The following is a 12113-nucleotide window of genomic DNA, read 5'->3' as shown; positions in this document are numbered from 1 at the left end:
TACCAAAACTACATACATATTGCCGGGCAATTCTGGGGTGCCCGGCCTACCCATGTCAAGCCATTCTGGGGTGCTGACCTACCCATGTCAGGCTATTCTGGGGTACCGACCTACCCTCCGGTCTATCTCAACCGGATACGGGAACTATTTTACCCCCTACCGCTAGCATATAATATCGTATCATAATAATGTTGTCAGACATATCTGGGGTGTCCGACCTACCCATTGGTCCTAGCGACCGAATCGGGGACTAGTCCCCTCCTACTGATACTATCTCACATAACATAGCATACTAGCATACACATATATCAAGCACAAGCAACCCATATGATTATCATAAAGAAAATCATCACAACTAAACAATTACCAGTGGGTCGGCCTTGGTGCCTTAGACCCACTTCTACTGGAAGGTAACTCACCTCGATGTCGTGTAGTGTCTGGAATGTCCTCGGCGTGAAAGTCGACTCCCCTCGACTCCTCAATCCCTACACGGCAACCCTTCTAAATTATCTATTCGAACATGCAACCCAAACCAAGGTCAACTCAATTCAGTCAAAGTCAACATTGGTCAAAGTCAACATTCAGTTGACCTGACTCGCCGAGTTGGTCTACCAACTCGTCGAGTCCAGACTCCTCTAACTCGAACCAACCCCCGACTCTACTCGTCGAGTCTAGCAAGAACTCGACGGGTTCTCCTTCCATCATACTATCGGGACTATCTTCATCTGACTCGCCGAGTTCATCCTTGAACTCGTCGAGTTCATCTCCCTCATAAGAATGTGTCCATTCTATGACTCGCCGAGTTGTATGAACAACTCGTCGAGTCCATCTTCAAAGATTGGGAGATTGCCTTGGACTCACCGAGTTTGCTCAACCACTCGTCGAGTCCCATGATTCGCAGGCCTATAATCTCGTCCATCTTTGTTGAGTCCTTCTCTAGACTCAACCAGACCCTCAAAACAACAAGGGTTGGAGAACCACTATCCGACTCGTCGAGTCCCAAGAACAACTCGCCGAGTCCACTAACGTCCATGTCCATAAACTCGATTTCTGTCAAGCTCATCTCATCCAAAGGGTAGATCTGACCTCCTAGGGCCGATATATCACGTAAAGCCACGAACTTTACGTCCATGCATGGGTCTTTTAGCCCTAAAGGACTACAAATGATGTCTAAAAGATGCATGGGGATCTCATGGCCATAAAGTTGGCACCTTTATGCCATGAGACCCCTCCAATGACCAAGATCTGAAGTCAATACTCCCTATAACACTTCACAACCCAAAAATGGCTTAGAAAGCCCTAAATATACCCAAAATCCAAGCCCTAAAGATGAATAAACACATGGAAGATCAAGGCATGAGCTTTTTACCTTAAATGAGCTGGGAATGGAACACAATCTCTGGATCTCCAAGCTCCAACTTGAACTCCCAAGCTCCTTTCCCCTTCTCAAGCTTCACAATCCACCAAAATGCACCAAAATAGCCTTAGAATACTCAAACAAGGTTAGGGTTTCGATATGATGTCTTCTGGGAGTATAAGGGACGATGGAGGTTGAGATAAGTTGTTTAAATAGGGTGAAAACCCTCAAATTTAGGGTTTCATACAGACAGCTGCTACTCGCTGAGTCGGTCTATTGACTCGCCGAGTAGGTTACTTAACTCCCGCGTCCACGCCCGATCCTACTCGACGAGTTGATCCTTCAACTCGTCGAGTCCCCTCGTTAAAATGATAATTCTTCATTTAAAAAAAATACTTATAAGGGACCGAGCGTTACAAACCTGCAGCTACCTGAACCTCCTCCAGCTTCCTCTTCCTGAGGTGCTCCATATCGATCACCCTCTCCCTGTCCCGAGCAATCATATCCTCCAGCGTCTTGCAGTTGGACCTGCTCACAAACTCCCTGATGTCACTCCTCAGCATCTCGTGATATCAGGCCTTCTTCATTTCCTCGTCCGCCACGTACTGTGGAACAAGAAGGGCCCTCTCCCTGAACTTGGCTGTAATCTCCACCACAGTCTTAGTCGTCTGCCTCAAATCCTAAAACTCGCGTGCTTGCTGCTGCACCTCGATCACCGGTGCAAACTCGGCCCTGAACCTGGTCGAGAAATCACTCCATGTCATTGCATCCAACGCGGCATCATCCCCAATGGCATGTCCAACCTCCTCCCACCAATCTTATGCTCTGTCCTTTAGAAGATAGGAGGCAAGTCGGACCTTGTCCCCCTCGGGACATCGGCTCGTACGGAAAGCGTTGGCAACATCGGCCAACCACCTGCTGCTAGAGATGGGGTCCTTGGCCCCATGGTAATCCAGAGCTCCACAAGCTCTAAACTCTCGGAAAGTCAGCGAACGCACCCCCATCGTGGCCATTATCTCAGTATGAAAAACTCCCAGCTTCTCATTCAGAAGCTCCAAAATACCCTCCTTGACTGAACCAAATATCACAGGAGTCTGGTCTAGAATATTACGCGTAACCTCAGCTGAAATAAACTCCCTCATCCGCTCCTCGAGCTGCTCGGCCCCTGAACCCTAGCCTGATCCCTCTCCGGCCCCCGATCCGCCCACTGGTCTCTCACGCAACGTCACCTTGCTGCAAACATGCCATAACCACCATCAAAATACACTTAACTAACGAGGGATCACACACGCACTACAAGTTTCCTGATTTTATCTCAGCCCTTTTTGAATCGAGTACAGATCCTCTACTTTCAGTAGTATGGGCCCCTACTACCTTCCACATCTATCCGTACTTTCCTCAAGAGTTGCCTCGAGTTCACCAAGTCCCTTTCACTACTACTAACACTGCTCCCAACACTACTCTCATCCTAGGCTTGCCCTAGGGTATCCTCTATCTCATTCCGTCCTCAGCTGCTGAAGGACTTCTCAGTAATGACAACTTGTTACCCCATGAATATAGCCACATACAACAAAGATCAGATAATCCTTCGAGTAAAAGACTCATCCCTATAACGGTTGGACTCAAACAAGAGCTGCGCAATAGGGTCAAATCTTGTCACTCTGAGATTATCCATCCTGTGCCACATGTGACTTAGCATATTCACTTAATAGCTATCTCACATTACTAAAAGTCCCACAAGCACAAAGAAAGCAGCATTTAGACAATGGGAAAAACTAACCACATAATCCAATCAAACTGTTCTATCCCCTACTCGGAAATCTGTACTAGCATACAACTCATAAAGCTCATACACATATAACATGCAGATAAGGCATCCTACTAGATCCTTAGTCCTAAACTAGCATGCAACACTAATACACATATCATAACATAAACTTGTATGGGTAATTTGGGAGAACTTACTTGAGCTCGGCTGATTGCATGCACCACACCCCTTTTCTTCTTTTTCAAAGTTCTTTTCTCTTTTCAAAACTCTTTTCCTTTCCTCAAAGCTCATTTTTTTAAATGATTTTCTTTTGAAAATTTTCATACCAAGTCCTCAGTTTGAGTTCAAACACACCCGAGAGCATGTTCGAATCCCTCAAACCAAGGCTCTGATACCAACTTGTAACATCCCAAAAATACGGTCCGAAAATTTCATTTTCAAATCATTAGCGAAAGCCATAATTATCCACCATTTCCTTCATAAACAAAACTGTTATATCAAATCAGAGTATAATATCAAAACATATTCTTTTGATCAAAGTAAAACATCCGCCCGCTAAACATATACAACACATAATCATAGCACATAACACATAAGCTAAACCTACTCTACTGTATTCCAGTACTAAGGCCTCGCCTATCTTGGGCCTCACCCATGTTCTGCTACTGGTGAGTCATGGAACCCCGTCCATACTCTTGCTGGTAGTGAGATACGGGCCCCCACCCACACTCACCTCTCTTCTATCTCGGGGCTCGCCGCTGCTTTGCTACTAAGGAGATACAAAACCCCGTCCATACTCTGCTAGTGGTGAGATACGGGACCTCACCCACACTCACCTCCCTACCAGGCACATACAAGTATCACACAGACAACAAGTATATCTAACATGCAAACATTCCTCGGGCTCCCGCCCGGCATCGGACCTTGGTCCGGAGTAACATACTAGCACCAAAAATGCTCACAATGGCTCACAAACTCATGGATGGCACTAGGGTTTCGTTCTGTACTTGAGAGAGCATCAAGGAGGCTGAGGGAATGAGAATATGATGCTTAAATAGGGCACCAAGTCCCGAAATTAGGGTTCCCCAACCCATACCAGACTCGCCGAGTCAGTCCCCCGACTCGCCGAGCCGGCCACTTAATCCGCGACACGGAACCCGCTCCGACTCGTCGAGTTCATCCTTGTACTCGACGAGTTGACTCATTGACTTAGGGTTTTTCCTTTCCTTTCTTGACCTTCTGAATTTGGGGTGTTACAATGATCTTACCTATTTTCTTGTTTCTGCATAATCAACAATGATTTGGAGCACTGGTAAAGTAAATTTGATTGGAAGATCTGCTTCCCAAACTTACATGGACATTGACAATGGAAACATTGGAAGTCCAGAAAAGTCTTCTCCTCCCAATGGAAAGTGGAAAGGGAGCGGCCATAGTCAACCCGGTTGACCAAATGGTAAAGAAGAAGGCTAAGTATAAGATAGTCTCGTGTACCATTACTAAGAGTCCATATGTTTCTATTTCCAAAAGAAGGGGCATTGGTTGCGAAGCTGCCCTATTTACCTGAAAGTTCACTAGGATGGTAAAAGTCAAAAAATTTGACTATGCGTCAGGTAAAGTCCACTATCTAACTCTATTAAGTTCCTATTTGGAGATTCTTATTACATAATGTGACTAGGTCACATTTTGATGTTTTGTAGAATCGAAGAAAAGAAAGGAAGCTTAAAGGAAGAATAAGCTAATTCTTATCGTGAAGAGATGGATTTCGATCGCATGATCTGAAGATCAGAATTTTGAGCTGCTGCTAAGAGTTATGATAGATTTCTTAGGAATAGATAACAGCATATTTTCACTTGTATTTGCATTGTAAGGATAAGTTTTCCGCAATTTTTATAAATAAAGAAATTTTTTGAAATTTATCTTATTTTAAAATTTCCTTACAATGACATTTGTGAAAAATTGTTGCTTATATGTTTCCATTGATAGCAATATTGGAATATGAATTTGATTCTTTCGTTTGTGGTAGTGTCATAATTTACCAAATAAGGAAAGATTCTCATCACCCAAGTTTCAGTGGGATAGAAACTTGGAATCATGCAACTCGTAGTGTGTGATGAATGAGAACCTTCATCTTTGGGAAATTAAGACTAATTCCTTGTTCACATATATATGTGAGTCAAGTGACGAACTAGGGGAACAGGTACACTGGGTGTGCACTAGTCAGGTCCACCACAGAGAACGATAAGACTATTCGTCATGATTTACTAAAGTTTAGTAAATATGGTTATGCTTACAAGTTTAAGTATAATTCTGAAACTTTGGAAAAGTTTCAATGTATGGCAAAACGAATGAGAAGAATCAAATTGGGCAGAAAGATAAAAGTTTCTCCAATCTGAAAAGATGGGAGAGTACTTGAGTATTGTGTTTTATGATCATTTTAATGATTATGAAAACCATGTCACAATTGATCCTTTAAGGATATCTTAGTGCATTTGTATGGCTAAGAAGAGGAATCGTGAATTGTTGAAATGGTTAAATTAAGAAGATGAGTCATACTTCGTTCCAAAACAAGTCTTAGAGTCATACTCCAAGATTGTAACTCGAGTGACATAATCTTAAGAAAGGTTTATAACACTTGTCAAATGTAGAGTAAAATGCTTTCTACTCTTGTACATTTGAAATTGGTAAGTTGTGATGTTTTGGATAAAACAAAGACCAACTAAGACCAATAGTGTGAAGTGTTTTTATTGATAAGAATCCGCATTAAATCTTGAATATCTGTTTGTAGAGGAATGGTTATTGACAAGAGAATCTCATATTTCATGGAGTCAGTGGGAGTCTTAATGATCTTGAAAAGGGTCTCAAAAACTAATCAAGAATAAAACCTGTTGTTTATCACTAGCACACGACTTGAGGTTTGTAACATATCGTGTTGGCATATTCTTATTTTTGTGCTCATTCCAGTTAAAAATTGACTATGCTTGTGAGTTCTATGAATTCTCAATTGTTTGCATAACAACCTGGAAGCAATGGTAGGCCCTGTGCTGCCAGGTGGCAAGAAATTAAGATTGAACAAGTTCAGTCCATATGAGTTTGGATTTGTCACTAACCTTGTCTTGTGATTATGGTTTTGACAAATTCAGATGGATAGGAACACATACACCATAAAAATCTAAGTGTTATAAGGTTTCTCTCCGCTTCATGAAAATAATTGTGAGGAAACGCTTTCACTAAGTAGATTTTGAATAGTTAGCAATTGTGATATTTGCATTTTTCGAATTCGATTATGAGTACGAGATCCCTTTTCATAATTCGAATTGTGAGCAATGGCAAAGGTCTAAACATTAGAGACTATGATTATGACATCCCTTTTCATAGTTCTAAAATTGTTTAGACACACATGTGAGGTATCTAAGGAAAGGTGTATGAGCTTGAGAAGCCTAGAAAAGTCTTATCAAAGTATCTCGTATCAGAAATCTGAACTTTGGTAATGAAAGTCAATAAGTATTGTTTTCTAGAAGTCCATCTGATTTATGGGTACATGTCATAGCTAGTGCGAGCATAAATGTTATGCTAGTAAAAGTAATGATTATTATGCTAGTGGGAGCATAATCAATTATGACGAATGTTGTAAGTTAGCAATGTTAATTATAGAAAACAAAAGTTTCAATTTGCAAAGTTGCAGAGTTTGAAAAGTTGTTTTGCTATAATTAAGGGAGAGGAATTTATACTTCATTTCAATTCTAAAAGCTTAGATTGAGATTTTAATAAAATTTAGTCAAATATATATGAATGTTATGTTGGAATGGTTCAACATACAGAAATTCTATATATGGAAATGTTAATTGCGTTCTCAAATTTGATTATGATTATGGAATCCCTCTTCATAATCAAAATTATGAGAACATGTCAAATAGAAATATTATAGCAAAAGATTGATCAAGTATCATGTCTTTATGTTAGACATTATAAATCGCGTCCCATATGCTTCGGGTATAGGATTGATTGCATATGCTATAATATTCTCGTGTTCTAATTTTCCAAATGCCTAGGGCATTAAGAGGGAAAAGGACTAGAACTGGATATGACTAAAATGGTTAAGCAATTGTCGAGGACAATCTGAGGTTTACCAAAGATTGGTTGCTCATGGACACTTGGAAGTATGGTGTAAATTTTGGAAAGGACCATATTGACATATTATGAAAAGAGGAAACTCTTGTTTAGAAGTGATAATCAAAATGGGAATATGGAAATGTTTCCATAAGTGGAAGTCATTCTTTAAATTTGTGTAAGATTAGAAAACTTAATGCAAGAAGGATGTTCAAAGGAATGTACTTTGAATGTGAGACGTTGTTTCCATCGAACTGCTCTCCATTGGAATACTTTGTAATGTCTGTTGCCAAGTCTTTGTGACTTTTGTGCATAGTCATTATAAGAGGATCATTGCATATAAGTTTAGAATCTAACATATTAAAGTAAATGGAAAGAATTTGATATTCTTACGTTTACGGTAAGGATTTGGGATTGTGAAATGAGCATCACTAAAGTGTTGTCAATTGATCTATTTCACAAAGTAAGGACCATAGACAAACATAGTGTGCATGCTTGGAGCATGGCATAACTACTGTTTAGACAAACATAGTGTGCATGCTTGGAGCATGGCACAACTATTGTTTTAATTCAAGTATTAAGTTGATCATTCGAAACATTATACAATGAATGATGAGTAATCAATATGACTCAAAAGTTTTGGGGCCATATAGGATTAGTATTATTCTTGTGTTTTACTTTGCATGTTTTGACTTCCCGAATAACTAGGTTATTCAAACCATCCACAGTCGATCATACTTTGGAAGTAGGTATTGAGGCAAGACTGTCATGAATGGGTTTGTAGTTTGTCTAGGACATAGCTGCAGTGTTCATGAGTGCTCCTGGAATAAGATTCGAGTATTGGATTCAACCCACGCTCATCTGAATCACTTCATGGATTTTATCACGAGTGATTGTGAGACGATAGTATATTATATTCTTGAAACGGAGACATGTGAGTTGTAGTTGCGAGTCGGTTGAACATTGACGTATGTAAACGCACCAGTAACTTGGTGTTATAAAATATATTGTTGTGTGTAATTTGGTGAGTAAGCACAAGCAAGCATTTGGGTCGAAGTTTATCCATTCCTTTTACCCCATGTGGATAAAAGCGATATCCGTGGGCCCCTCGATGATTTAGTGATGACAACCCTAAGTGCTCGGCCGGGCCTGGACTGATTTGATTTGTTCAATTAGTCGGTCATCATAAATCGGAAATCGGGAGACAACAAATGGACAGGGAGAATGATTATAATCCATGTCTTAATCCATATTATATCTAGAATGGGGGAATATATGATCCCTTATCTAATAGACATGTCATTGACTAGGTCAGAGTTCGACAATGGCTTTTAAGAGCTACGATTGCTAGTCGGGATTTTGGAGTCGTATTTGCAATAATATTTATTAGACTTATCCAAGTGGGAGACTGTTGGATTAGGTGTCTAAGCCCATAACTATAATTGGTATGTACTTGACCCAAGAGTAGCATGGTCCATTTGGGTTGCATATCATCAGGACAATTTGTTAGGATGAACTTTTGAGAATAGGTTATTTATGGTTTATTAATATATTATAAGTTCTAATATATTAATATGAAATCATATGATTTAATTAGTATTGATCAAGAATTAGTTTGGAATTGATTTAGTGATCAAAAGAGACTAATTAAATCAATGGGGACTAATTGTGTAAATTAGTTATATTTATATGTTGGGCTTATGATCCATGTTGGACTAAGTTTATGTTTGGATACATAAAGAGTTGGGCCACATGAACCATGGATCATAAACCCATGAGTATGGATTAGGGTTAACCCATGAACCTTGGAATCCTACATATAAATATGTGCTCCATAGCCTAAAAACGCCTCTAACATGTTCTTGGAGTTCATGGAGGTGTTTTAGTGCAAGAAGATTCTCTCTCAAGTTATCCTTTGTCCTAGATGTGTTGTGATTCCATTTGAGGCATTCATACTATTGGTTCTAAGCTCTTAAAGGTTCAAGGCTTCCAACTACACTAACAGGTATGTCATCTAACTTGTATTTCATGTTGTTTATGCTTCATTGTATGCTAGTTAGGATGATGCTTTGGAATATTGAATGCATGCATGTATAATAGAGAAAACATAGATCCAAAGCATCTAGGGTTGCATGTACATCATAGGAGTGTTAGAATGCTCAAAACCCTTCAGAGAAGGAGGCTGACCCTTGAAGCATTATGTTCTTTATATAATGGGATACCCTAAAAATTAGGGTTTAGGAACTCTGAGCATACGTTGGGCGTACTTCTCGTACGCTGGGCGTATGCCTCTCCGAACCCGCGTCACTTACTCATCTACGCTGCGCGTACTCATGCGCCTACCACCTTGCATGAATGGTCCTTTCTTGCCATCTTTCTCTATTAAGGACCAATAATGCCAATAACTTCAAAGTGTTGTAATTCCTTCATTCCAAGTCCGTTTCCGACGAACTTTATATCCACGAAAAGGTGGCGAGAAACCCTACGCCCCTAGCCAGACCCCAAGCCTAAAACCTTTTGGATAAAACCCGAAACCCCATAAAAGACCAAATCATCTATACCCTTGGCCTCCGAAAACCACAAACGAATACTTTCAGAACTGGGTGTTACAGGAAGCGACAATCATGACCTGGGAGGATTTTGTTCAGAGGTTACAGAGAGAGTCTGCACAAGCTATTGAGGTACAGCAGCTGACGAGGGAGTTCCAGGACCTTCACCAAACTACTAAGATTGTTGCGGAGATTACCGCCAAATTCAGAGAGAGGGATTTGTTGGTCCCGCAGTATGTTGTGGATGAGGAGATGAGGAAGACGGGATACCATGACATGTTGAGAGAGGATATCAAGGAGTTCGTGAGCTTTTCGGGGTGCAAGACCCTGAATGATATGATCGAGAAGGCCCGTAATCAGGAGATTGAGTTGGAGCTTCAGACGAAGCGGAACCCGAAGCAGGTTTAGATAGTAGTGGGCCAGGCTAAGAGGCCCAAGACTTCCGATTCACGTTTCAGAGGCCCGCAGGGTCGTAGCTGCTACGGTAAGTATGGCAAGCCGCATGGTGGGATGTGCCGAGTGTCGGGTTCAATATGTTTTGGTTGTGGCCAGCATGGCCACATGAGTAGGGACTGCTTTAGGAGTGCTCTGATTTGCTTTCATTACAATCAGATTGGCCATAAAAAGGCCGATTGTCCAAGATTATCAGGGGGAGAAGTGACGGCGCCTGCGATAACCACCTTGAAGACTACTGATGGCTGTCAGGGCAAGAAGGAGGTTCCTGTGGTGAAGAGCAGAGCATTTTAGTTGACCACCGATGAGGCCCTCGCAGCACCGAATGTGGTTACTGGCATGTGACTTATCTCCATCTTTTATTGCTTCCTTTATTTATGCTTATGATTATTCTGATCTTATATAGGGACCTTTTGGGTAAATGATATGATTGCTCGTGTTCTATTTGATTCAGGAGCTGCCCGATCCTTTGTATCTCTTATGCTTAGCAAGAAGTTCCACGATGCTCCCGAGATTCTGGATTACCCGCTGGAGGTCAAGATTGTTTATGATCGTTCTGTGAGTGCTTCGAGGGTTCATCGTGGGTGTGTTCTGAACCTGTTCAGCGAAATATACTCTATTGATTTGATGTCGATTCCTATGCAAGGTTTGAAGGTTATTATCAGTATGGATTGGTTGGGACCTAATGAGGCCATGATTGATTGTGAGTGCCAACTAGTGAGAGTTCGAACCCTAAGTGGGGGAGAATTGGTTATTCCTGGCGAGGGAGCTTCGCATGGGTCAACTCTCTATTCAGCTGCGAGAGCCAAGAGATATCTTTAGCAGGGTTGTTCTGGGTTTCTAGCATACGTGGCAGATTCTTGGTTCGAGGGCTCGATGGCGTTGAGTGGGGTGCCCACTGTTCGGGATTTCCCTGATGTGTTTCCTGATGATTTGCTAGGAGTGCCTCCCGAGTGGCAGGTCGAGTTCCGGGTTGATCTAGTTCCTGGTGCGTCTCCGATTGCCAAAGCACTGTATCGCTTAGCGCCACCAGAGATGCAGGAGTTGTCCACTCAACTTCAGGAGCTACTAGACAAGGGATTTATTCGACCGAAATCCTGTTTGTGAAGAAGAAGGACAGTTCACACATGATGTGTATCGACTACAGGGAGTTGAATAAGCTAACAATGAAGAACCATTACCCACTCCCGAGTCCCGAGGATCGACGACCTATTTGCTCAACTTTAAAGTGCATCTTGGTTTTCCAATATTAATTTACGATTAGGGTACCAATCAGATGAGGGTCATGGATGATGATGTGCAGAAGACAACCTTCATGACTCGTTATTGTCATTACGAGTTCGTGGTGATGCCATTCGGGCTCACCAATGCACCAGCAACATTCATGGATCTCATGAACCGAGTGTGCAGGCCGATGCTGGATCGATCTGTGATAGTATTCATCAATGATATTATGTTGTACTCCACGGCCAATGAGCAGCACGAGGAACATTTGTGAGAGGTGTTGGAGACCATGAGGAAGGAGAGGATTTATGCTAAATACTCCAAATGTGAGTTCTAGTTAGTGAGGTGCATTTCTTGGGGCACATCGTCAATCAGAAGGGTATCTTAGTCGACTCGGCCAAGATCGAGGTCGTGATGCGATGGAAGGTTTCGAGGACGCCATCTGAGATCTGGAGTTTCCTAGGTCTCGCAGGGTATTATCAAAGATTTATCCAGGATTTCTCCAAGATTGAAGTGCCTTTGACCCGCTTGACAACGAAGAATGTGACTTTTTGGTGGGGGCCTAATCAACAGTTGACTTTTGAGACTCTGAGGCAGAGATTGTGTGAGGCCCCGATTCTTGCGCTTCCTGGGGGTTTGGATGATTTCGTGGTTT

This window comes from Lactuca virosa, chromosome 8, assembly GCF_052849685.1.
Source record: "Lactuca virosa cultivar CGN04683 chromosome 8, Lactuca_virosa_CGN04683_v6, whole genome shotgun sequence".
NCBI lineage: Eukaryota > Viridiplantae > Streptophyta > Magnoliopsida > Asterales > Asteraceae > Lactuca > Lactuca virosa.
The sequence above is the reverse complement of the archived record's forward strand: the minus strand, read 5'-3'. Positions refer to the sequence as shown.